We start from the raw sequence: 24,584 nt of genomic DNA on the forward strand, positions 1-24,584 counted from the left end.
AAGATATACTTGGTCTCTAGGCACAAAGTTATTTTACAAATCTTACTACTTATTTTACTGCTTTCATACACGCTGAGTTCTTCTGAGAATATTGTGGAGCATCTTCTTTAATCCATAGGCTGTATAATGGAAAACTTTCAGACTTAAAGTTTGAAAAGGCTGCTTTTACTATCCTTTTCAGTAGTAGTGAATGTCAGTATTCAATCTTGGCTTCCTTTAGCTGGCCAGTGCCAGTTTCGTTTCTTATCAGCTTTTCTATTTTTATAACTTATTGGATTTGGATGAGCATTTAAGATTACATGTGAATTTTCCCATTTACCTTGCATTCAAGAAACCAAGCAATTTTTGTTACCTGACTGGTTGTTAGGGACTTTTCATTGAAGCAGACTTTAGGAAACTGTAGCTCATGTAAAGACTTAAAGATGGCATAAATCAAATAAGAAGCAATATTAGAGATTTTGGAAAATCTCTGACACTCCGCTCTAACTCTAATAGTTTTGACTCCCAAATGCATCTATCTGGTGGCTGTTTGTGATGTTTTTTCTTGTTTGTTTGTTTGTTTAAGATTAGATTTAATTTTAGATTTGAGGTCCAGATCTAAAAGATGTCTCTCGTAGCAGTCCCAAAATTTTCCATCTGAAGAGGGTGGAAATAGAAAGATAACAAACTTCTGGTGGTGTTTGCTTAGGTTGCTCGTTACTCAACTGCCACTGGTTACTACCATTTATTTAATAAGTGGTGTTGAAGATGACTTTTCCCAACATCAATATGCTCTTTGAAAGTCAACATTCAACATAGTTCCTTATGCTTTCTTTGCTTTCTGTAGTAATTAATTTCAAACGCTTAATATCTGTGTGAACGTCTTTCCAAATCTCTGTGCCCCATCAGTTTTGCGATAAACTTGCTTAGATGAAGTGAACAGAACAGTGTTTGAGGTGCTAGCTAAGTATTTAAATATGTATTGAAATATTCTGAGGTTTTGATATTATTTATTCCCACTCTTTGATTATTGTAATGTTTCCTTGTTTTGTAATCTCTGTGTACGCTGGAGAAATATTTTCACTGAACTACTGTCCACAGTGATACTTCTGTCCCTTTCTTGTGTTGATTTTTTTTGTGACTAGTGTAAGATGAATTTCAGTTTTTTGCTCTTTTTCTCTCACCCTGCATTTGCGGACTTGCAGATTTCACTTCCATCATGTCATCTTTCCCTGGAAAATGAAGATTCTATGATATCAAAACATGTCTCAAAATTATACTGATTGCATCAAAATATTTGATGGAAACCAGGTCTGTTAGGAAGGCTGCCCAGATTGCATAGATTCTAGCCAGCTTTGTGGCTTTGTGACTGCCAGGTTAATGGGAGACCATGTCATTCTTCCCAGACTTTTCAGGCTGTTTTGATATGAGCACTTTTCCTTTGTGAGACTAAGTATTGCAAGTCTCTCGGGTTGTCCAATTTGACCATTCCAGCTGCAAGCTGGGCTGATGCTCCTTTGTGGATCCATGTCTTATGGTGGAGAGTGGCTGTTTTGCTGCCTGGCTGCCCAACATCATGCCTGGGAGACACTGTAGAGGAAATGGACTTAAGGGATATTGGTTGATGCTCTGCTTGGCATGAACACGCAGTGTGGCGAGGTGTCCGAGGAGGCCAAGAAAGACATGGAGGCCCTGGAGTGTGTTCCATGAAGGGCAACAAAACTGGTGAGTGGTCTGGAGCACAAGCCTTAGGAGGAGGCAAGGGAGCTGGGATTGTTTAATCTGCAGAAGAGGAGGATTAGGAGTGACCTTATTGCACTCTACAACTCCCTGAAAGGGAGGTTGTGATGAGGTGGGTTTCACCCTCTTCTCCCATCTCCCATGTAACTAGCAATAGGACTAGAAGGAGTGGTGGCCAGTTGCACCATGGGAGATTCAGATTGGATATTAGGAAACATTTCTTCTCTGAAAAAGTGGTCAGGCACTGGAATGGATTGCCCAGTGAAGTGATTGAGTTGCCAACCCTAGTGCGGTATTCAAGAAATGCTTAGATAATGTACTGAGGGACATGGTTTAGCAGGAAGTATTGGTGGTAGGTAGACAGTTGGACTGGATCATTTCAGAGGTCTTTTCCAGTCTTGATGATTCTATGATACTTAAACATCTCGTGTTGTACATCGTGTGTCATGTCGTGTATAATTTTATAGTTGAGTGGATTTTTTGTACAGTTTTAAAAAGCTAGATCATGGCATTATTTCCCAGTTCTCAAAAAAAAAAAGGTTGTTCAGTAATGATGTGGAATGTTAAGAAGTTACTCTGTAACTTTACTGTAGTTTACTACTGTCATATTTTTCACAATTGATTTTCTAGGGCTTTGCCTTAAAGGATTTTATATCTATCTATATTTATATATATGTAACTTTATGTAAATATATATATAAATATTAAAAATATAAAAACATATCTTTATGTAATTATATATATTTAAAGGAAAGGAAGGTATCTATTATACTTCACATTACCTTGAAAATTTTGTCTAAGTGTTTATATGTCAAATAGTTGTGTGACTAGATCGTATTATTCTCCAACCATCACATGTTTTACATGATTTGACTTTGTGGATATAAATGCCTTGGGTTACACATAGCACAAATCATAACAACATAATGCAATTTTGTAAAGGATCTTTTGTAATTGCTTATCACACGTCTGTGCATGATAGATAGGAGCAATAAAAGAATAAATGAAACTATTTAAACCAAGAGGTGTTATCAAAACGGTGTTTTGGCTGATTTTTTCTGAAATGTTGATTACTTTTTTTTTTTTTTTTTTTTTTTGCAATATGTCCCAGTCTGAACACTCAAAAGGCATCAGTCTCTCTAGGAATGCATTAGGAACCATTAGATAGAATTGATGAAGAGCTTACTTTTCGCAGATTTAAGATCAATAGCATAGACTTCAGGGAAGACTGTTGGCTGCTGCTGGATAGGCTATACGGTGCTCTTTTGAGTGCCTGGGGCAAGGTCATCATATCTGAAGAGTGAATTCTTACTGTACATTGTTGTTCTTATGGAGTCAGTATAAGAGGAGCAGTTACAAAGCTTTTGCTCTACGTGGTGTGAATATAAAATCTATAAATTGTATTGCATAAGAATCAGGCGAATCACGAGAGACTAACTTGAAAAAAATACCTACATAAAACATGAGAATTTAAGATTAGTGCTTCGAAATCAAACTTCCATCTGTACACCTGGATAGCTGCCCAGGTGTGGCTGCAAGTGGCTGGGCTGTAGGACTTCATTCAGTCTTAAAGACCACGACCAAGATGTACAGGTGAAACTGCAATTCAAAATTTCTCATTATGTTTTGACTCCTTTGTGATCTGGCTTTTCTAGTACCAGTAGTTCACAGAATACCCTGTTCCGTATGGACCAGCCCCTGCTTTCTGGAGCCTGTTGTAACAGAGACCCAATAATAAAATTGATTGCTGGTTACTGTATTTTCATCTTATCTTGTTCTATGAAGTGCTGAGAAATCCTTCTTTCTCCTTTAAGAGATCTGAGAAACCAGGAAGTCAAAACAGGCTTAAAAAGTCATATAGAAGCAGGGAAGTTCCATGCAGAGTGTCCTGTCACTTAGATGAATACCCATTCTGGCCATGGATTTCTATGCACTGATCGTTATTTGCAGGAGATACATCAGACCAGTCTAGCAGAAACCTCAGTGAAACAAACAGATGCTACACTGTGTTTTCTTTTCCTCTGCACTTAAAGGAGACGTGTGAAGTGATGAATATTCCAAAATGACTGTCAACTGCTACATCTTAACTGAGTAATAATATAACTAAGATCAGTAAGTTCATATTAATTACAGGTTGATTCAACTACCATCATTCTCTACTAAAAGTTTTAATATTATAGTTTTGACTTTCTCTAGTTTATCTGTTTATTAACTGATAAAAGAAGCAAACATACCTGTGTAATGTTCCGCTGTCTTTTTGCTTAATGTGATATGGTTTCATTTTCTTCATTTTTGGCTAAGTATAAATACTATTGGTCTCTCTTAACCACAAGGCAATAGCTCTCTTTTCCTCCATCCTTGAGGAGGATCTCAGCTTTTTTTGGCTGCTTTTGATCTTTGATTTTTTTTTTTTTTTTTTTGCTAAGTATCTGATCTTGAGATATTTTAAGTCATAGCATCATTATAACATATGAAGTTAAAGGAAATGACCTGTTTAGATCTCTTCCACCTAGCTTCCCATTTGTTTAAGAGGATTTGACTATTTGCATTGCAAGACCAGATATAGTATTTTTTTTCACTACCACTTCCATTACTCCTGTTAATTTTACTGCTTTGGGCTATGTTAAATTTGCTTTTACCAGGAATCATCTTTGAAATATCTCATTATTAACAGTGCATTCATTCTCTCAGCATGTTCTTTAGGACATTTCTAAATAGGCAGTATTTCATTAATGTTTTAGGCTGTCACGTACACAATTATATGATCATACAGCTATAATACCGTTTTGCCTCTTCCTATCGCGGACTATTTTACAGTCATGTTAGTCTTGATGTGTGTTTTTTGCAATCCTTTACAGGTCTTCTGAAGTCTCATCTGGTTTCTGAGTCTGCTACGAACTGCTTAAGACAGGGTAAGTTTTACTACTTTGCACATTCAGGAAAACTGATTTATTTATTCTCTCTAATTTTCTATGTGACAAAATATTGGCTCACGGTTTCAATATATTGCTCCAATACTTATTTTCTGCATTTGGCTGTATGTATTTCCTAGAAATTACTCTACTTTTTGTTACCATTTTTATTAAAGAACCATTTAGTTTTTAAAAGAAGCCCATATTTATATCAATGAAAATAAATTCCTGCTCTGTTTCAGCAATATGAAAAACACAGTAGAGGAAAAACTCTGTAATTAAATAGAAAACAAGGGTGGAATGGAGAATAACACCCTTCTGTTGTGCTCTTCATTCATTTCCTGGGAAACTATCCATTAGCCCTGTGGAATATTTTGCTCTGAGTGCCACAGGGCAGTCAGCTGGTGTGCTTTAGCAGACATATACTTAAAATAATTTGTGTAATTATTACTTGCCATCACCAACTGCAATTTGAAGGAGTCAGCATATAATTAACTTGTTTTCAGAATTATTGGTCTTGTAGATTCTTTGTTGTAACAATTAATATTTTGGTAGTATATACGTATTTTTGATGTCTTTTTTTCCAGCATGATCTATGAACTTGTCACTCAAGGCTAGTACACATATTTATTTTCTACTTTGAAAGAGTCATTTAGATAGATTTCAGCTTTTCTGGAGCATTTTGGTGCTCTCTTTCTATTCAGGGTGCAACACGTTAGTAGTTATATTTTACGGGACGATGTCACACGTGAGCTGTGTAATGTGCTGCCTTTAGGTCTGCCAGCTGGTAGGCTCTTGAGTAGATAAACAATTAACAAAGCCCTCAGTCTGGTGTTTAAACACAGTCCTTCAAATGGCAACAGATGATACTCTAATAGGACTCTTACAATTTGTAGGCTCCACGAAGAGTGCCAAAAGGAACTTTGTGCAATCCAAACCAAATAAGCTATCCAAGATAAGAACCATTCATTTCATGTGAAATTTGGAATATTATTTTGGCCAAGCAAACATTCTGACCTGTCACCTTTCCAGCTATGTTGAGCTGGGGTACAGCAGGGTCTGGAAACACCTTTCAGTGTTTCAGTGTTTTCAACTCTCACTGCTGCCCCCCAAATCATTGCCAGTTCTACGGGGCTCCTTTCAAATCCTGATCCGATGTAATCAATTATCCAAATCTTATGTGATTGACAAGACACGAACTTAATCCTCTGTGAGTCATTCTCTGTTCCATTCCACTGGAGAGCTCAGCTAACTCATTTGGCTATCCACCAGAAAACTGAGGCAGAGGGAAGTGTTCCTGTAACAAAGTTAGAATCCTACTGGTGAGCTGAACTTTACTGTTGTCAATATCATCTCTTTATTTCTTTCTTTAAAATTTGTTTATATTAATCCCTTTTTAAACTCCATCTTCCATTATTAACATTTCTCCCGTCTCACAGTTCTACTGTCCAATTTCCCACTGTTTGCATTTTACCTTTAGCTTTTTTATTACTAACTGGTTAAAAGGACCATTTTAACTAAAGCAAGTACCTGAATTTATCTGGGTTTTTCAGAGTTTAATCATGCTATCATCAACATATAGACATGACACTTTAAATGAATTTCTAGAAAGTAGGTCCACAAACTTCATGACATGAAATTCCAAACGTAAGGAGGGTTTCTCTCTGTTATTTTACTTCTGACAGAAGTTATTACTTACATTAATGTTCAGTATTTCTATGCATTGCTATTTTTATTTACACTAGGTTTAAGCAGAAAAGGGGTTTCAAAAATAGTGGAAATTAAGGGCTACTTTCAGATTTGCCAGATATAAATTTTAAAAAGGCAAAATCTGCCTTTTGTTTCAAAGTAGATACATAACTAAATAAGAAAGCTGTTTTAGTATTTGTCTGATAATTTTTCAAATGAACCTAATACAGTTAGGCACCAAGCCCTTCCTGTGTTTTCAAAGAAAATGAGTTCCTATGTTACTCAGACTTCTTTTAATGATATTAGTCACCTTGTAGAGTAAAAATCTCGTAAAGTTTTTTTGTGTTGTTCTACTCAGTTTTTGAGGGCAAAATATTGTGGTGATTTAAATACAATGAAACTGAGCTCTTTGCCAGGATCTCCGTAGTGACCCTTTTTAGTGACTTTGATCAAGTACAAGACCAAAAGTAGGAATAAACCAAATTTCCTCTTACAAAGAAAAGCACTGTGGCTAAATGTGTAAATTTTTATCTAATCATTTGAAATACTTTAACAAAGATTTCTGTCAACCACAAAATGGCATTGTTTGTTGGAATGATTAAGACTAAGTGATGAAGATGCTAACACTATTTACTCAATCTGCATACTTGTTAGTGTGACATAAACACAGCATTTCCCATCAAATATGCTCCTCCTGATATGAATCAAGCTCTTTTATAACAGAGTTCTACACTATTCATCAATCTGCCTCTGGCCTTGTCTGCCAAATACAAAATGCGTGCTGATTTTCAGGGATGTCACTTGACAGCAATCTGTTCTTGGTTTAGAGTAATAGGCTATCAGAAAAACACACACTAAAATAATTACGAGCTTTTAGAACTGAATTCTGGGTGTATTCTTTGTACCAGAAACGCAATTCTGGTACATACGTCTGCAGTCAATGAAATTGCACTACTTATATGCACAGAATTCAGACCTTCGTTCATCATTAAAGTTAATTGAAATGTTTGTTAAGGATCACAATGCGATATCATCAGTGTCACTATCAGGCATAGCAGGGTCTAATTCACCTGAGGATTTTTATCCATCCACATACACTCCATGATATTTGTATTTTCTTTTTTTATCTTTTTAAAATGTAGAATGCTTTGGGTAGATAGTCCTTACCAGTACAGCGAGTCACCATTGCTAACAAGGTATAGATTTATAGGACTTGGATTCCAAATTATTATCAAACCGTATTGGAGAGAATAATGAATCCAGTTTGTAAACATTTTTGGCACTAAGATAGGCTGGTGGGGGTTTTTAGTGCTGGGACCCACAGTCCTTAACACTTGTTTTTTTTTTTCTTTTTTCTTTGGCTGTACTGTAGCTGAGAGTAAAATTAAGGCTGAAACCTGCTCTATTTCATTGGCTTGATTACTGTCATCCTAGGAAAATTAATTCATGTGTCAGTTCCATAATCTGATAAGGGATTATGTCCAGTGCTGCATGCCAGGTATTGAGCAATCAGTCACCTTCACATCATGTGAAAAGCCACATACAGTGCGTTATTTCTAGGGCGTGCAAAAAGTCAAGATTTGAAGTACAGAAACAGCTGTAAACATGACACTGTCCTAGGTATTTCTTGATGATAGAACACCTGGTGTGTTTTAAGATCATTGCTTGCAAAGGTATGGTAGTCTGGAAGGTATTGTGTTTATAGAAGGTGCATTTAATTGGATTATTAAAACAAATGCGAGAATCATTATCCTTTTCTGTTTGAACTGAGGAAAAGCAATGCTTGAAAAATGATTATTTTTGAAGGTAATATTTCTTACTTGAATTAAATGTTGGCTCTTTTGATGTCAGAGATGGTAGATTGTCCTCTGGAACTAATATTCATGTAAAATGAAAAGGATAATCTTTCAGTTGTGGTAGCAAAGTAAGACTTAGAAGATGCATGCTGAATTTCAGAATTTCTCAATGACAAATTATGGGCAAACTGATGACATTCCCAGTGCCTATCTTACTTGACTTGGAGATATTTACTTTCCTATAGCTAATTTTGCTAGTCTTATCAATTGAAAAAGCTGTTTATTGTTGTGCATGTAGCAAGGTGGGACTTTGCTTTCTTTTGGAGCAGTGAATCAGTAGGAAGAAAGAAAAAAAAATATAAAAGATAATAATTTTGTGGCTTTAAAACACGTTTTCCTCTTTTCTTGTTCTCTTTCTTTGCCAGTCTGTAGTTCTCTGTACCTCAATTTCCAGTCTGAAAAATTGAGTTAATGTTATCTATTTTGGACTGCAGTTTGTATGGGCTAGCCAATGAACTCTTGAAATTATTAATGAGCTTTTGAATAGAAGTGCTCATTGTACAATAACTGCATAAATGTAACTGTCTACCTGCAGTCTAACATCCCAGACTCTTTGAAGATTGAAAAGAAAAAAAAAATTGAAAAAATTGCTTAGCATTTCAAACACTTGCTGAAAGGAGAAAGGAGAGGGCACTGAATGATTAGGGAAGTGCCCAATTTTTAGGAAAAAGCTGATGTGAAGTTTGTAAAGAATCAAAGTTTCTCTTGCTCTGTGTGGAAATTAATATTCTGATATTGGTTTGGAAAAGGTTGAGATGGTTCCTGTAAAGTATAAATGGGTGACAAAACCAAGGACATCCGTACCAGTACTGTACTTGTTTTTATTCTTATGTTGATGCAAACAAAACCTTTTAAACCTTTTGCGGCCTGTCCATTTGTGTCATTTCCCAATGGAGTAGGTAGCTGGAAGGTTTGGCTTCAAAACAGCAGATAGGTGGGAATTATCAGGTTGCAAGTTTGTAGGTTTTGTTTTTACTTTTCTCCTTGAAGGAAAGAGAGTTTTCCCCATTTGTCATCTATACTCTATTTTGTTCCAAAAGGAGCTGCTCTGCCTATGTGCTGTGAGTTCAGTAGCTCACTCAGTGCTTGTTTTATTATATATATTTCTATTTAATCACTGAGCTCACTTTTAATCTTTCATTGGTTCTTTTCCAGACAGTGCTTTGGAGCTGCTTATTAGCTCTATCCTTGTAATCCTAGATTTTTGCTGTTAAACTGTTAAATTGAAGTTTAGCTTTAAGACTTGTGGGAATTCATGCTGGCTACAACAGTGTTATCTGTACAGCTGGCTTTATACTCTCCTTGATCCTACTGGAGAATTGAGAGTCAAGTGAGGTGGATTAGGAGAGATGCTGGACAGAGACTGTTATTCACAGCTGGTAAAGTGAGCATTTTATTTTAAATGCAGTTCTAATGGCCACGGATGTCTCTGATGTCAGGATAGCATGTGGAGGAGGTGACATGTAGCAGACAATGAATCTGTGCATGGTGGATGGAGTTGGACTCATTTGGGGAATTTATTAACTTCTTGTTAATTTCTAGCACTGAATTGAGATCCTGCCATAGTTCAGCTAGAATTTTATTTCAGCTTTCAAGTGAAATAATCCCACCACCTTTAAAATTTAATGAAAAAAGAACTAGCTTTTGGAAATTATAGTAGTATGTTAAATAGATGAATTCCCCTGGGAGGAAGGAAAGAATTATTCCCCAAGGGTTCCTATCAAAGGAAGCCATTAAAAGGAAAAAGTGTGTATATTTAGTATATCTCGATGACTTTCAAGGTGACTTTGCCAAGTGCCGCTGGGAGATTGTGGTGGGAACCTTTTCAGTGTGTGCTCTGTAGAAGCAAAACAACACAACTTGTCGTGAAAAGCTACCAGATGCACACAGGAAGGTGGCTAGAATAACTGGGGCAGCTCTTGTCTTCGAGATAATGGGATCAATCCCCAACCAGATTTTGTAAATTGACATAAATCTGAGTTTTATTTCCCTCAGCATTAAACATGCTGGCACCAAACTGAACACCCCAACACACAAAGGCAGGAAGAAGAATTGCAGTTGTTGAGATCCCCACCAGTGAAGAAGCACTGTAGCTGCTACTTAAACAGAATTCAGATGCTGTTACTATTTTTGGCTTTGTTAAAATGTTGACCTGATCTTTGAAGTATTCAGGCTTTTAATTACTGTGCAGTTAGAAAAGCAAGCGCAACTTAACTACTGATGCTATTTATTATCTTTCCTAACAAAAAGGCAGCTCTTGAAGCATGGACTGCTAAAATGTGCTAAGGAGATTTTCTGCACAGTGGTAACCTGTGCTGGAGTGCAATCTTGTGTGGGTACAGAAACTGCTAAGAAACCTGGATTCTTCCAGTGTGATATTACGTCGTGCAGGATAAATTTATCCCTACTGAATTCTATGTTGTCATGGATACGCTGCTATTGGTACCTGAACTACCTAGTTTAAAACTAGCTTAGTTATGTTGGTCTTCTTGCACTTTCTGCAAAATTTTTGGTATAGCTGGGAAGTTAATAAAATATGATTCTTCTGTCGTATAGAAGTGTTAGCTTCAAAGCACAAACAGTCCTTCTTTTCACCATATGTTTCTCTGATATTACTGGTTTAATATTGAGAAATGAGTTCAAAGTAATTTTATTGTAAAGGACTGTGGGGCAATCTTAGGATGAGATCTTTAATGGCAGACATTTATTTGCATCAGATATTGGAAGATATTCTTGATCGAAGAATACATTTCTAGCACCGTATTCCCCATGACCTTCTTATTCTACCAAATTTCAACATAAACATTTTTAGAGAAATATACTGTAAATATTTGCATTTATTAATGCAAATGGAAATCACATAACTAAATCCTCAAATGCCGGAATACATATTGACCCTTATGTGTAGCTTATAAGTATGTTGAAGGACAGAACAGTCATTCTCAATGTTTAGAAACAGTAAAAGATGCCATTCAGGAGTTGTGGACATTTCTTTATTAACAACTAGTAGTAGAAATTGAAACTATTATGAAAACTGATATTACAGTGGGTTTGCGATGTAAGCATTCTCTGCCTTAACCTCTTAAAAGTAATTATAATACTATTAACTGCTTGGTTATCTATTAATACATATAATTTCTAGGAAGCTGCACGTTAACAAATATTCAGCTTACAGGAGCAGACTCTTCTTGAAGAACTGACAATATGAGGAGCCAGATAAACAAATACATTGAGAAAGAAAGTGGTGCAGAAGGAGAATGTTTTCTGCGAGGTCATAAAGTTAGCTGGCTGAACCAAGAAATGGACCTTTTTCTTGTCAGTCCATATCTAGCAATGTAGATCCATACAGCCATAATTGAAACTGAAAGTGCTGAGGAGCCACTCAGGTTCCTATGGTCTACCTGACCATAGGAAGTCTCTCAAAATCCGAATCACAATGACGCAGTTAAGTCTTTCCCTTAACTCTGCTTCTGAATAAGTCCCAAATGGTCCAAATAGGCTCTTGCCTTTCTCTTGCTCCAGATAGATGTCTTTCTGAAATAACGTCAGACAAATCTCAGCTGGCCCCAGTGTGAGCCAGGAAGGATGGCAGCAGGGGACTGACTTTGAACCATGGCAGAGCAGAGACTGACCTTCCTATCCATCAGAAAGGGGGACACCAGGTACCTCTCACCTAACGTCAGCTTTGTAACCCAGATCTGGGTCTCCTAAAAAGATGTAACTCGTATTAGAAACTCCTTTCCCTTTGGTTGTATTTTGAACATGACAGCGAGAGAAATATCATCAAACTTTCCCCATTTTGAAACTGTAATTCCCTTAGTTATAGTTAATGTACAGTCTGTGCTAGCTTTTGAAGGGGGTAAATCGCTGCTATTTTGTTTAAAAACAAACGGTTTATCTTTGCATATTCCTTTGCTAAGAAATGTCTGATGCAGTTTTTACAGAAGCAGTGAAAAAAATGACAAGTAATGACAAAGCTTAAGTAGATTAAATATGAAATGACTTCCTGAGCTAGAACTCAGTAAAACCAAAATCCTGTCCATGCTATACTCAGCCAGAAAAATAATTTATAGTTTAGTTTTTATTTCCTTTTCTTTTTGGGACCTAGGAAGGCTAATACTTTTATAATAACTGTTTGTTGAATGTCTGACTTCATGATCCTGGCCATGAAGCACTGATCCATAACTGCTGAACAGGAGACCACTATTGAGAATTTATGCTTCAAACCAGAATAGTCTCTCAAACTATTATTGAGTTGTAGCACTACAATATAGCTCACAATAAAGCTTGTAACAGCATTGAGTTCTTTGCAGCTCTTTCTCTTTAAAATCTCCTGGTACTCTTTTAAATCAAGTTCTAAGGGGAAAGCCTGTTTTCTAGGACAGTAAATAAGATGTTTATGGAGAACAGAATCCTCTCTTTCCCACTGTGCCTGAGCAATCCAGGAATTACAGTAGGTTATTACTCCTTTTCTTCATCTTTAAGGGAGATGATGGCTTAGGTTAAGCCTGATGGTGGCCCTAGCCACCACACAAATCTTTCCTCGGGCTAGATGACCCCGGTTAAGAGGCCACACAAATATTCATAACTCTCAGACATGCTCTTAAATTCCATCTTGCCGTGTACAGTGGAGCTGTGTTTTGTGCCACTGCATGCCATTTTTCTTTCAGCTAAAAAATAAAAGGAAGGTGACATAATTAATAAAGGCTTAATTTATTAGTTTCAGTGAGTAGGCATTTTTTTTATACCAAACTAGTAGATGACCTGTAATTTTAAAATGTGAGAAAAAAGAGAAATTCAGATTCATCGTCTATTTCTGTATTTTCCCCTTAACTTTTAAATGAGCAGTAGTTCAATATCAGCTGTAGCTGCAGAAAAAAAAATGAAGTAAAATAAAATCATACAGCACCTGTACATCTGTGGTAACATGATGCTAGTTTGTTAATAATGAAAATAGCTTGAAGCATTTGGAGAGGTAAATTGTATTGCTGGGAAAGTGAAAAGTGTCAGTACATATTTTCATTATTTGGACTTTTCTGAATCAGGAAAAGCCTCTGATCTGTTTTTAACAAGCTCAACTATTTAAGTAAGTTACATTTCTTATTCACATAAGGTTCTGTCTCTGTAAGACATTTAAAAGCCTTATTTCTCCTATATTATTATTCAGCAGCTGCTTACCAGGATTGTAACTTTGTGCTAAGCATAAAGATAAATAAATTATAGTTAGGCAAGTTTATCATAGGAAGAAGTTTGCTTAGTGCAGATTAAATGTTTAGGGTTTTAGTCATCCGCTTTTAAGACAGGGTGAAGATAATTGAAAATCTTGCAGACCAGTGGGGTCTTGTGGATAACAAAGGACACTCTACCGGTAATGCAGCCTCCTAAAAATCAAGTTGCCAATGAACTTTGCAAGGTCTTTTCCCAAATCATGAAGTTGTTAAGCCTTCTCATAATGTAATTTTTATACCTTAAAAACACTGCTTTCTTTGAACTGGATGAATTATTTTTCTAAAACACTTTTCAAAATGACATTTGGGGGGAGTGTTTCATCTCAGATATTTACAGTGTAGTATAATGAGAGCAACTGAAAGATAGTTACATTGAAAAGTGCTTTCTAATATTAACTATATATGTTGCTGTAAGGTGTATTTGTGTTGACAATGATGTAAGAAGGAGAGATAATTCTCTCTTCTTTCTCTTTTCAAATATAATCTTGAACTGCTTCTTCCAGTAGGATTCATTTCATTTGCTTCTACAGGCAAACTTTTCTGGGCTATTACATTTATGATTTAATGGATAAATTTCTGTTTAAAAAGATTAATTTTACCCTGGGATTTGAGTGAAAGCTCTGTCTCATTGTGCTCTGCAATAGTAGTATATTTGAGAGCTATGGGCTTTGATGGAGGGCAACCTGCCCTCTGCTCCAGAGAATGCCTCTCAGGGGAATGTTCGCTGCAGTACTTTAGATGATAACCACTCTCAGAAAGCGTAATGGATGACAAAGCAAATGGTGAGATAGTTTGACCCATGCCAGTTTGAAGGCTTTAAAATTGCTGACCTTACTATGAACTTACAGGTTTTTTTTTTTTTACTCCCCTGTGTAGAAAGTGCAATACAGGTGCACTGCGATTCTTGCCAGAGAGGTTTGCAACTACATTTCCTGTAGCTTCTGTGATGTTTTCACAATTAGTATAATTTCTTATGATGTATCTTTCTGAAGACAGAAATGTAGATCATTGTCACAGAGTTGTCATGGGAGAGATTATGTGTTAGAGAAATAGTTCTGGTTTTGGCTAATTGTAAACTTCTGGCTTTCTTTATTGTCTAGACACCCCAGAGTGACAGCAAGCTTAGCGATGCCCTCCACTTTTGTAGGTATTTCAAAGCTGGCTTTAAAGTTTCTTGTTTGGAGCAAGTTGTGTTGCCACAAGAACATGTAATGAAAGTCACCCTAGGATGTGATTTTCTTTTTTGCTGCCATGGCTACATTGCTCATGTTGTCTCAGCTAGCAGCTCCGATATATCTACTAAGCTGTAGACACAGAGGTGTCTGCAGTGTTGGTACGTATCTTGAATTTTCCTTGATGCAAAATATGGACAGAATTGTGCAAGGTTCATACATCTGCTTTGCAATAGTACTGTGAAATTTTGCTAGTCTAGACAAAATATATTTACCTGCTGTTCAGTAGGATAGGATGTTAACATTTCACTTACACATAAAAATATTATTTATAAAAGAAGTCAAACTGTAATGTAGAGAAATATCTATCTATCTGGACTAGTATGAAAAGTATTGCTTTTGTGACTTTTCACATGTCAACTTCAAGGAGGAGGAGGGGACAAGATAGGCGAAAGATGACCAAGAAAACAGCATCAATCAAATGTATCCAATTCTGCAAAACTTTCCTATTATACTTTTTATTGGCATTGTGTAGATCTTCATAGTGAGGTAGACGTAACTCACTTTTAGACTTTGCCACTCAGAATTAATGAGGTTGTTCTAGGTTTGTGCCAATAAAATCTTTATACTTCACACTGCAACACATGCTTTATATAGCATACAGAAAGAGAGATGTATAGACACACATTTATCCAGCTTATTTCTTTATCTTTAGACTTACAGAATATAAAGCTTAAGATTGTGTATCTTTAATACTTCAGTAGTCCTAAAATGTCCATAACTGTAAAGGTAAATGGTCTGTGAAATGACAAGCTTAGCATCTTTAAAGGAATAATGTGTTTAGAGTCCTGATAAAATAAGGGTAAATCTGTCAGTGTAAGATCTACTTTAGAGAATATGATAATTTCCATTAAGTTATTTTTTCTACAGGGTAATAGGAAAGCTGTTATTCAGTTAGATAAAAAGGCCATTAGATGTATTAAAAGAAAGAGGAGGGGAACCAAATATGAATTTTAACTACTTGAATTCAACAAAGACAATGAGGAACAAAATTCTGTTTGGCCAAGCCAGTCAATATTTGTTGTAATACAAATAACTAAGAAAACTGCAATGAAAGTGAGTTAGAAATGCCAAGTGCTCCAATGTGGAAACAATATAAAGGCTTATTGGAAAGAAAAAAAACATTCAGATGGCTTTAAGTTTTCTTTTGTGTTTGATTTTATTGCTAAGCTCAAATATGTTTCAATGCATTAAAAACTGAAAGATCAGTGGGGGAGAATGAAATTTTTATACTTGAACCAGCTGAGTATTTTGAGAGAAAGAGAAAAAATAATAGTATGTAAGACATCAGCAAACATAGATATATATGTATTCTAACAACAACAACAAAGCCCTCAAAACTTATAGTAATTTGAATGGTAATATAGCAAACAGCAACAGCACACAAAATGCATATTCCATAATAGAGACAGAAAGCTATCTAGTTCTTGAAAGCACTTTTGCCCGAGGCAGTCTCTGAGATGCAAATTTTGAAACCAGGGAAACATTCTAGGGAAGTAACCTCTAGGTCTGTCTTGCTATTAAAATTTTCCTTTGGCATTGTTTGTTGATCAGTGTCCAAGGCAGGACACACTACACGGGCAACTGGCCTTATCCAGAGAAGTCTTGTGTCAGCTACTTGCATTGCCGGCAGTATCAATCTCTAAGTTTTTGTCCCATGTACTAATTTCAGACAAACAACTAAGCATGGGGTAAATCTACCACGGTAATTGTTACCCTCGCATAACATTAGGTATGCTCTTAATATCTCTGACAAAGCAAGGACACGGAGTACACTGAGTTAGAATAGCAGACCTGTAGCTGTGTGTTTTCAGCATATATTTTGGTACTTTTTCTAAGCCACTAAAACAAGATATTATCCATTTTGGTCTAGCTGGGGCAAATTTGTTTTTGTTAAGACAAATATTTCAGAAATAAATATCAGTTCAACTTCAGTAGAGTATTCAATTCCAAATGAATATACTCTCAGAGTGAGAATTGAGGGAAAAGTCAGATGATATCATTAGCATTGCTAAGAACAGCTACAGGGTTTGAGAAGAAGGCTGAAGAAAAGGAACACTGTTTGGACAGAAGCCAGAAATCTGCAAAAATTTTGTTGTCCTAAGTACGTTATTTCCATTTCCTTTTGATAGGCATCTTGGAGGATTGCATCAGCCGCCTTTCAAGGGTTAAAAGTCTCAGCAGTCTTAATGATCTTGTTCACATAGGTTTCCAGTAGATAGAAATACTGGTCTGGGGCTTCATGAGCAATAAGACCTATGAAGATGTGATCAAGTGGTTAATTGAGATGTATGTTTGCTCTCATCTCTCATTAGAGGATGGAAATGTTCTAATAAGATGTGTCTCTTGAATGATATAGCTATTATATGCTATCTTTAATTATGTAGTGAGATTTGTTGTTTCAGGTACATTTGGGTACCTTTTACGGTACTTTGGTACAAGAAAATGTATCAATGTAAAAATTTTTCTAACCAAGTGAGTTCATTGAGATATTATGTTGAAGATTAAAAAGCTAAATCTTGCAATTATTACAGTCATAAAGCATGCTATGTAAGAGAACTTAAAAGTATTTTAGATAATGATTTAGCACCTTCGGTAGTCAGTGGAAGAAAGCAAATGAGATTGGTCCTAATGGATTTTCCTTGAAAATCAAGGAAGACAAAGTGAGTTATGAAATCAATCTGAACGAAGCACATAACAGCCTTAAACATGTCCACAGTGCAATGCAGAGAAGTAAGTGCTTGAATGTGGCGGCTCTGTGTCAACATATCTCTGTTTGAGCTAACCAGCACACTGGAAGACACTGCAAGTCAGCTGTTGCATTTCTCTAAAGAAAGCAGTTAGGTGCAGGACATCAGCTAATAGGACTTAGCATGAACTCTGTGAGCTGACTAGCTTGGAAGTCAAGGCACACGTTAAGCCTGCAGTTACAGATATCCCTTAGTTTCCAAGTTTTACACAAATCTCCAAAGCATAAAAGATTGTATATTTTCCACAGTGCTCATTTCATTTCACATGTTAGCCTCCAATACCCTTGCTGCCATTCCTCTTGCCAGCTCTTAGTAAAAATGTGTAGTCTGCTCAATTGCCATCTCTCATTATAATCCACAATTTATAAATAAAAGACAATGGCTGTTTAAAAAAAATCAAAGCGCTTGGCTGACAACTGGAATGTGTTATTACACATCTCTTTGTTTGCCATGAAAAGCTTGTCTTTTTCTTCCAAATGCTAGTCTAATTGTCATAATAACAGTTCTAGCTCACCTTTCCTTTTTTAAAACAGCATTAAATTAAAAAATGGATCTGTTCCAGTGGTCAAATCTGTTGGTAGCAAAACATACTTACACTTAATGGGAGTGTAACCTTGTTAAAGGCTGAGTGAAAGCTAAATGATGTCCTTGCAGAGAGAGAAACAATACAGTTTGTTTCTGGCATAAATTGAGGGGAAGAGAAACAAGAGCTGTAAACAAATCTGTGCAAAGGAGGCAAGCTTAGTGTCTAACAGGGTAACTGTGTTGAACAAAGGTATGACTGCAAGAGTAGGGTCTAATAGAAGTGAATGATTGGCAGATGAGAGGCTGCTGTGGTGACCCTTGAAAACATACGCTTTTCTTCTTTAGAATCTGTGTTCTTCAGTATCCTTGACAAAGGAAAAAAATCACTGCACATTTCCTAAAATGTATAATGAAGGTTTCTCTAAATGGGAACTCAGCTTTTGACAATTCCATATGCACGGTAGGTAAAAGCTTTCTGTTGTTATGAATCACACTCAGTTGAAAAATTTGTGAATCTGATTCTTAGGTGGGGGAAGATGGAGTTTCACTAGAAGTGAGTTATACAAGCTGACAATCAGCACTTTAACATCTGAAGCAGTACAAGACAGTAATAGATGTGTCAAAAAACACCTGGATGTTCCCCTGCAATGCTAATGAATTGTATTAATATCAATTTTTGCAAGTTAAAGCAAATATTTAAAACATGAACAAGATTTAAAAAAAAACACTGCCTATGAACTTCCCATGAAATTAGCATTTTGGATTTAAAGGGAAATGTAATTAATTTGATAGAATTATGTAAATGACTATTTTTAATTGACATTTGTGACTTTAAAGAATAGAGAGAGAGAGTGGGGAAGTATTAAAAATAAGGTACGTGGACACTTGAACTGGTAATGGTAGCATTATAATGGCAAGTCAAAATTGGCTGAATTGCAGAGGAATTCCAGCTGAGTTTTTTTCACGAATACATTTTATTAATGGAGCAAAATGCAGCAAAAATTTCTACTGTTTCCATAGATCCCCTTACTGAAATAGGTAGATATCCACTTTGCTGAAGGCTTATAAGCAGGTCACAGTTGCATGGTGGGATGGGAAGGGATGCCACCCCCCAGTGCCCATGGTGCAGCTTCTGACTGAGTGCTGATCAGGGTTTGAAAGCGGCTGGACCACTCAGCAAGCAGCATCTGATCATGCCTCACCATGGGAGAGTTTTGTGGTGAGTCTAGAGACTAGAAAATGTAATATATAAGTAAACCTCCAAAAGAAACATTATTTTTTGTACATTATGGTCAATCATACAGGAGCTCAGTGTTTGAAGGGACAGTTTCATCTGTAACTAAGGAAGCATTCAATACAATAGCATGTAATCATTGCTATGGCAACATTTTTTTTCCTGATCACTAGATAAAATGTTGGTTTTAAACTTGTGCCTATAGCTTGTAAAGAGACTTGTTCATCCTTGTTTTACTTACCCTATATTTTCAATCACTACGATGAAACTTGTAAAGAGCACTTGTAGAGCACAGTACAAAAACTGATGAAACATATGTGTTCAATGACTTGTGTACTGACACAATGAATTCAGTGAAAAACTAATTATTAATGATAGTAAAACAATAACAGTTTGTCCTCTATAACTTCTTTCATCAGAAATATATCAGTATATGTAAGCATCTCTCTCTTCCTCTTTTTTTTTTTTTTAATTCCACAACTAATACTAATTTGTGGATTACAGTGATTCAGAACAACAAATCAAGAAATGGAAAGGGGAAGTGGAAAAAAGATCCTTGTACTGTGTAAGGGTGCCACAGAGTCACAGCCTGCGGTAGTGAAACCAAATGCTGTGTTTGATGCTGTGCAGCATAATCTCTGCACCTGCCTGTACACCCTCATTTTCATTAAGCATCTCTCAGGTCCACAGTGTGTACAACCATGGAATCAGAATATTTTTTGTCAACGTATAATCCTTTCCTAACCAGTAAGTTGTATTGATTGTTCTTACTGCTTGTTCTTACTTGCATTCTAATATGTAGATTTAGTCAAAGTGATGTGGACTTTTTCATTATTATTCTTATTTTAAGAAAGTTATTTTGAGAAAAAAAATCCCCAAGCTTTACAGTTTATAAATTTAAGCAGACAGAAAGTTGGTCTAGGATCTTGAGATCTAATTCTATTTGCAAATGGCTTGAATGTAGTTTCAAAAAAATATTTTAATCTCATTACTTCAATTTCCTGCCTTGGAGAAGAGATAAAAAAAAATAAATAAATTTTCAGACTTTCTAGAAGCATTATTTAATTGTTGTTTTAAAGATAGTGTAGCCGAGGGTTATATGCACTGCCTCAGAACAGAAATGAGGCAATAATCTTTTTATTGAGGCATTTATTTATTAATGCCTAATGTTACAAACTCGGGCGCACAGATCAGGGCATTCCATAGTGGATGAGATTTCAATGAGCTCTTTTTCTACAACTTTGTCAGCAACTTTATCTTTCTAACCCCATTTTAATCAACTAGAAGAATGCAATAATCTTAATTATTTTCCAGAGTAAAATCTAGGATTATAGCCTGACACAGTGTCATTTCGGAAATGCTGTTTTCTGTCCTTGGACTACCAGTTCCCATTTGGCATTGCTGTTCCTTACTTCTTCATCCCTTTGTACTTTTGGGCCTGCTACAGTTCTTCCAATCTGACATCTGATCTGCTGCCTATAATCTTTCGTGGTAGTTTTCCAAATGCAAAGTTGAGCTGTTAAGATCTCTGCAGCTTGATCTCATGAAAGGAAGATTGTCCAAATCAAAGTTATTCACCGAAAGATTTTTCATCTGGTTTATATTGTTATTTCAGACAATCAAATGATTTCCACTCAAGTAAAGACAACTATTTGTGCCACCAGGCAGGCTGTAGGCACTTGTTCAGAGCTGTGTGAAAATCACTGATCTGGCAAACAATTCCTCTTTTTTCAGTCACGTCATTCTCATCTTCTGAGTTTCACATCGAATTTCATACTCAGTCTAAACCTGAAGATCTTAAAGTAAGACTCCCCCAAACAGGAAACCAAATGTGAGTGAGAGGGAGAAGTTGGGTGAGCCTTAGGTAGCCTGTTTTCTTACAGATGTCACGTAGTGGAAACTTGCATGCAATTTAACATGAATTTTAAAACCCAGTTTCTGCCAAGGTGCCTCCTGCAAGCTGGTTCTGTGGCACTGGCTCTGACCTAGTTATTCGCAGCAGCTCTTGATAAGGAGAGCAATCGTGTTCATCCTGGTTCTCCTGTGGACAATTACAGAGAAACACAGTATTGCTTAATTCTAATGAATTATATTCAGATATTTGATTAGCCACAGCAGAATAAAATTACAGATGGTCTTTTTCCATCCAGAAGAACACTTGAAGCTGTTTATCTACCTATCCATGAGCCCAGAATGGGAAGAATATTCAGGACAGATGCCCTTTGAGTGCCTGTGTGTGGGCAGTAGCTTCCTAAAATTTCTTACTACTATGAGCAGCTATGAGTTTGAGAAAAGCAGTTCAAGAAGACCTAAGCTAGTTAGTACACAAGTTAGCTAGGTGTTTAATGCATGGGGTATGAAATGTCCCACTTAAAGGCATTTAGCTCTTTGTGCTCTAAAACGTGTCCTGGAGAAATCTATCTTTCTAGTACTATTTTGGGAAATTAGGATCCCTGACCATGCTCTCATCTGCATGTAAACTCATTCTGTAAAGCAGATGGTCTGAATATGACTCTTGGGTCTAATTCTCTGCTTTCTACTAGCAAAGAGGAAATGTAATATAGGGAAAATCTGAATTGCTGTTGATTCTGTTTGGCAGGGTTGAAAACTAAAAGCTCTTCTTTCAGTTCTATGAGTCGCAATCAAGACTCATCGTAATATTAAAAAGGATTATTTAAGTCTTAAAATTATTGTCAAGTACAACAAAAAAGGCACATAAAAGCAGTCAGAATCAATTTTCTTAAAGATTAAGATGAATAAGCTAGATATTTTGGTTTTTTTTTTTGTTTTGCTTTAGGTCCCGGAATTAAGAATAATTAACTTTTGCAGATGGAAAGTTTTGTTTGCTGAGACTACTCTTTTGAAAGAAAAAAAAAAAAAAAAAAAAAAAAGGATTTCTGCAATTCTCTTAAAGTTTATGGTCCAGTTCTCAGTTCTGCGATATTAGCAATCTTTGGGCATTCATGCACATACTTGAAATTCTACTTCATAAATATAATGAATAGTTCCAAACTGTTATTCACTGCTACATGAGTCCAAAGAGCAAATTTACAATTATATTCAGTCAGAGCTTGTATACTTCTTCGCAATATTAAACATCAAAAGTAGAAGCTTGTATGGCAGCTGTGTTCTCTTGACATGACTCTTGCAATTTAGAAGTTTTTGGGAAGTTTGTTTGGAATTTCAGGGTAAATTAAGGAAAATTTTCTTTATCAATTAAATTTATTGTAAAAAAGAAAAATCTTGCTTGCTGTTGCCATTTTTTGCAGATCAACGTTAAGTCACAAACACTGCCAAAAGCTACTTGTTTAGCAGCCACATGGTTACAATATCCAGCTAATGATTTATTCATCCACTTCCCATGGTTTTGTTGATTTGATAGGATAACATAACACTTGTAAGACACACGACATTTAGTGTTTTGGCTGAAGTACCTTAGCTGAGCCATTCTTCTGTGTTTCTTTCAGGCTTTGGGTTTAATTAGCCTTTCCCAACAGAATGCAGGTGCTAGAATATGAATTGAAGTCCTGTAGCATTTCCATTCAAGTGTGGGATCACCAGGTTAATCTCTACATGAAATAGTTTGGTTGCTGAATGGAAGAGCTGCCATGTGGGTTAAGGCTGGCGAAGTCAATATATTTTAAAAGATTTACTAAGACACACTCTTCAGATGTAGCTTCTGCAATGATTTAATAACTCTGAATTACTTTTATAACTAATTGGAGTGCAGCTTTAATTTCCATCCTTTCCATTTGCCGGATGACAAAGACCTGAAGTAATCAAGCATAATCCTTCTGGGCTGTCATCCTGGGAGCTGGCAGAGAGCGGATGGCACTACTTCATGTTTTCCTGTTATACAGAAACATAAAATGAACCCTAAGTTATTATGTGGCATCATTATCTTCTGACAAAGCACAACATCCTGAGAATGGGAGTTGCGAGGCATCAGTAATGCCCAGGTTTGGTCTGGGAGCTGAGATTAACATGAGGAAAAATCTCCTGTCCCCTCCCAGCCACCAGCTGGCAGTTCAGTCAAAGCTGCATCGTTGGCTCCCCTGTCTGCTTACTGTCATTTGCTTATTTGTTCAGTTACAATTTTGGGCATCTAAGGGCGTACTCAGTTGCTATGTGTCAAGTTCTCTAACACCTGGTCACCTGAGTGGCTTTACTTTGGTAAATGTCTCAGACTGGCTAAGGATGGGATGCTGCAGGGCAGCAAGGGAGTGGTGACAGGGAAAAAAAACATCAATTGCATGGGGATTTTCCTCAGGGGAGAGAGCAGTCTTGTTTAAAGCTTGATGTGTGACTTTTGGCTGGAGTAAAAGTTGGCTTGACTGAAAGCTGAGGGAATGGGATCCACATGTCAGGAAAATGAATAATATTTCTCAGTGAGTAAGAATTCTCATCAGTAGCTTGCTATATACTGTCTGTGAAAAATGAATAGAACAGTTACTTTTATGTTTACTTTTTTGTTAAATGATCATTGGCCTATCTAGCTATACAGCACTATTATTACCAGAAGGAGAAAACTGCAGAGTGACTGCTTAATTTTATGTAAATACTCTTTATTCTCATACTTGTCCACTCTGAAACAATGGTTCAATAGCAGCAATTCAAGTGGGTCAAACTTGTTTTTCCTGATTACCAAGTAAATTTAGCAAAGTGGATTCAAACGCCTAACTCAAATACTCCTTACTTTACCTTCTTAGAGAAGGCCATGAAAGAGGAGGCATAGTTACAGAGAAAAGGAAAAGCCTGTGAAATTGACAATGAAAGGCGGATAGGGGGGTATGGAGGAGTCTGTGTTTCTATACCTGTCTGCTTTGGGTCAGGACCTCAGTACAAACTACACAGACATTTCCACTTGTCTCTACTGTCAATTACCTCCCTTGATCATTTCATTTTTAAAACATAGGACTTTTGACACAGTGCTGATAACTGAATTTTCCCACTGCTACGCAGTTTGAGAGCAACCCGAGTAATCTAGTGATTATTTTTTAATGAGATTGCATTATTCTGCTTCTTGATGATCAGTATTCAAGATTTTGAACAACCAAACAATGTTTGGTTCAGTGCAGGCCGGAAAAAACATTACCGGCAAGGGAAAATTTGCCAATAAACAATAGATGTTGTTATATTCCTAAAACCAGACTTTGATCTGCCCACGTCCTGTGAGGCAGTTCCATGAAAGCACCCACTTTTACTTGCAGAAAAGGATTGATACATTCTAGATACGTTGAGATACTTCCTCTCTGCTACAGTGAACAAAAAATCAGCTGAAAAACAAACCTGCAGCACCTGTGGCTTCAGGACAGCGAATAGGGGCAACATCCTCGTGCTTCAGAGCTGCAGGGCAGTCTTTTCAAGTGACTCCTCTTCCCCACACTCTCATCTCTGCTCCATTCTGAAAAGCAGGTGAATGTGAGATGGCAGCCTGCT

The 24,584-nt window shown here is 36.5% G+C and overlaps 1 long non-coding RNA gene across 3 annotated transcripts in view; it reads left to right on the forward strand.

Moving 5' to 3' along the window:
• LOC149916824 (uncharacterized) overlaps window positions 1-24,584 on the forward strand; it is a 510,270-nt gene that overhangs the window by 32,345 nt on the left and 453,341 nt on the right. For all 3 annotated transcript variants that reach the window (XR_016469166.1, XR_016469165.1, XR_016469167.1), the window contains one exon: window positions 4,578-4,631. This is a non-coding gene — a long non-coding RNA (uncharacterized LOC149916824). The remainder of the gene's footprint in view (window positions 1-4,577; window positions 4,632-24,584) is intronic.

Source organism: Phasianus colchicus, chromosome 9, assembly GCF_987193195.1.
Source record: "Phasianus colchicus chromosome 9, bPhaCol1.hap1.1, whole genome shotgun sequence".
NCBI classification, from domain to species: Eukaryota; Metazoa; Chordata; class Aves; order Galliformes; family Phasianidae; genus Phasianus; species Phasianus colchicus.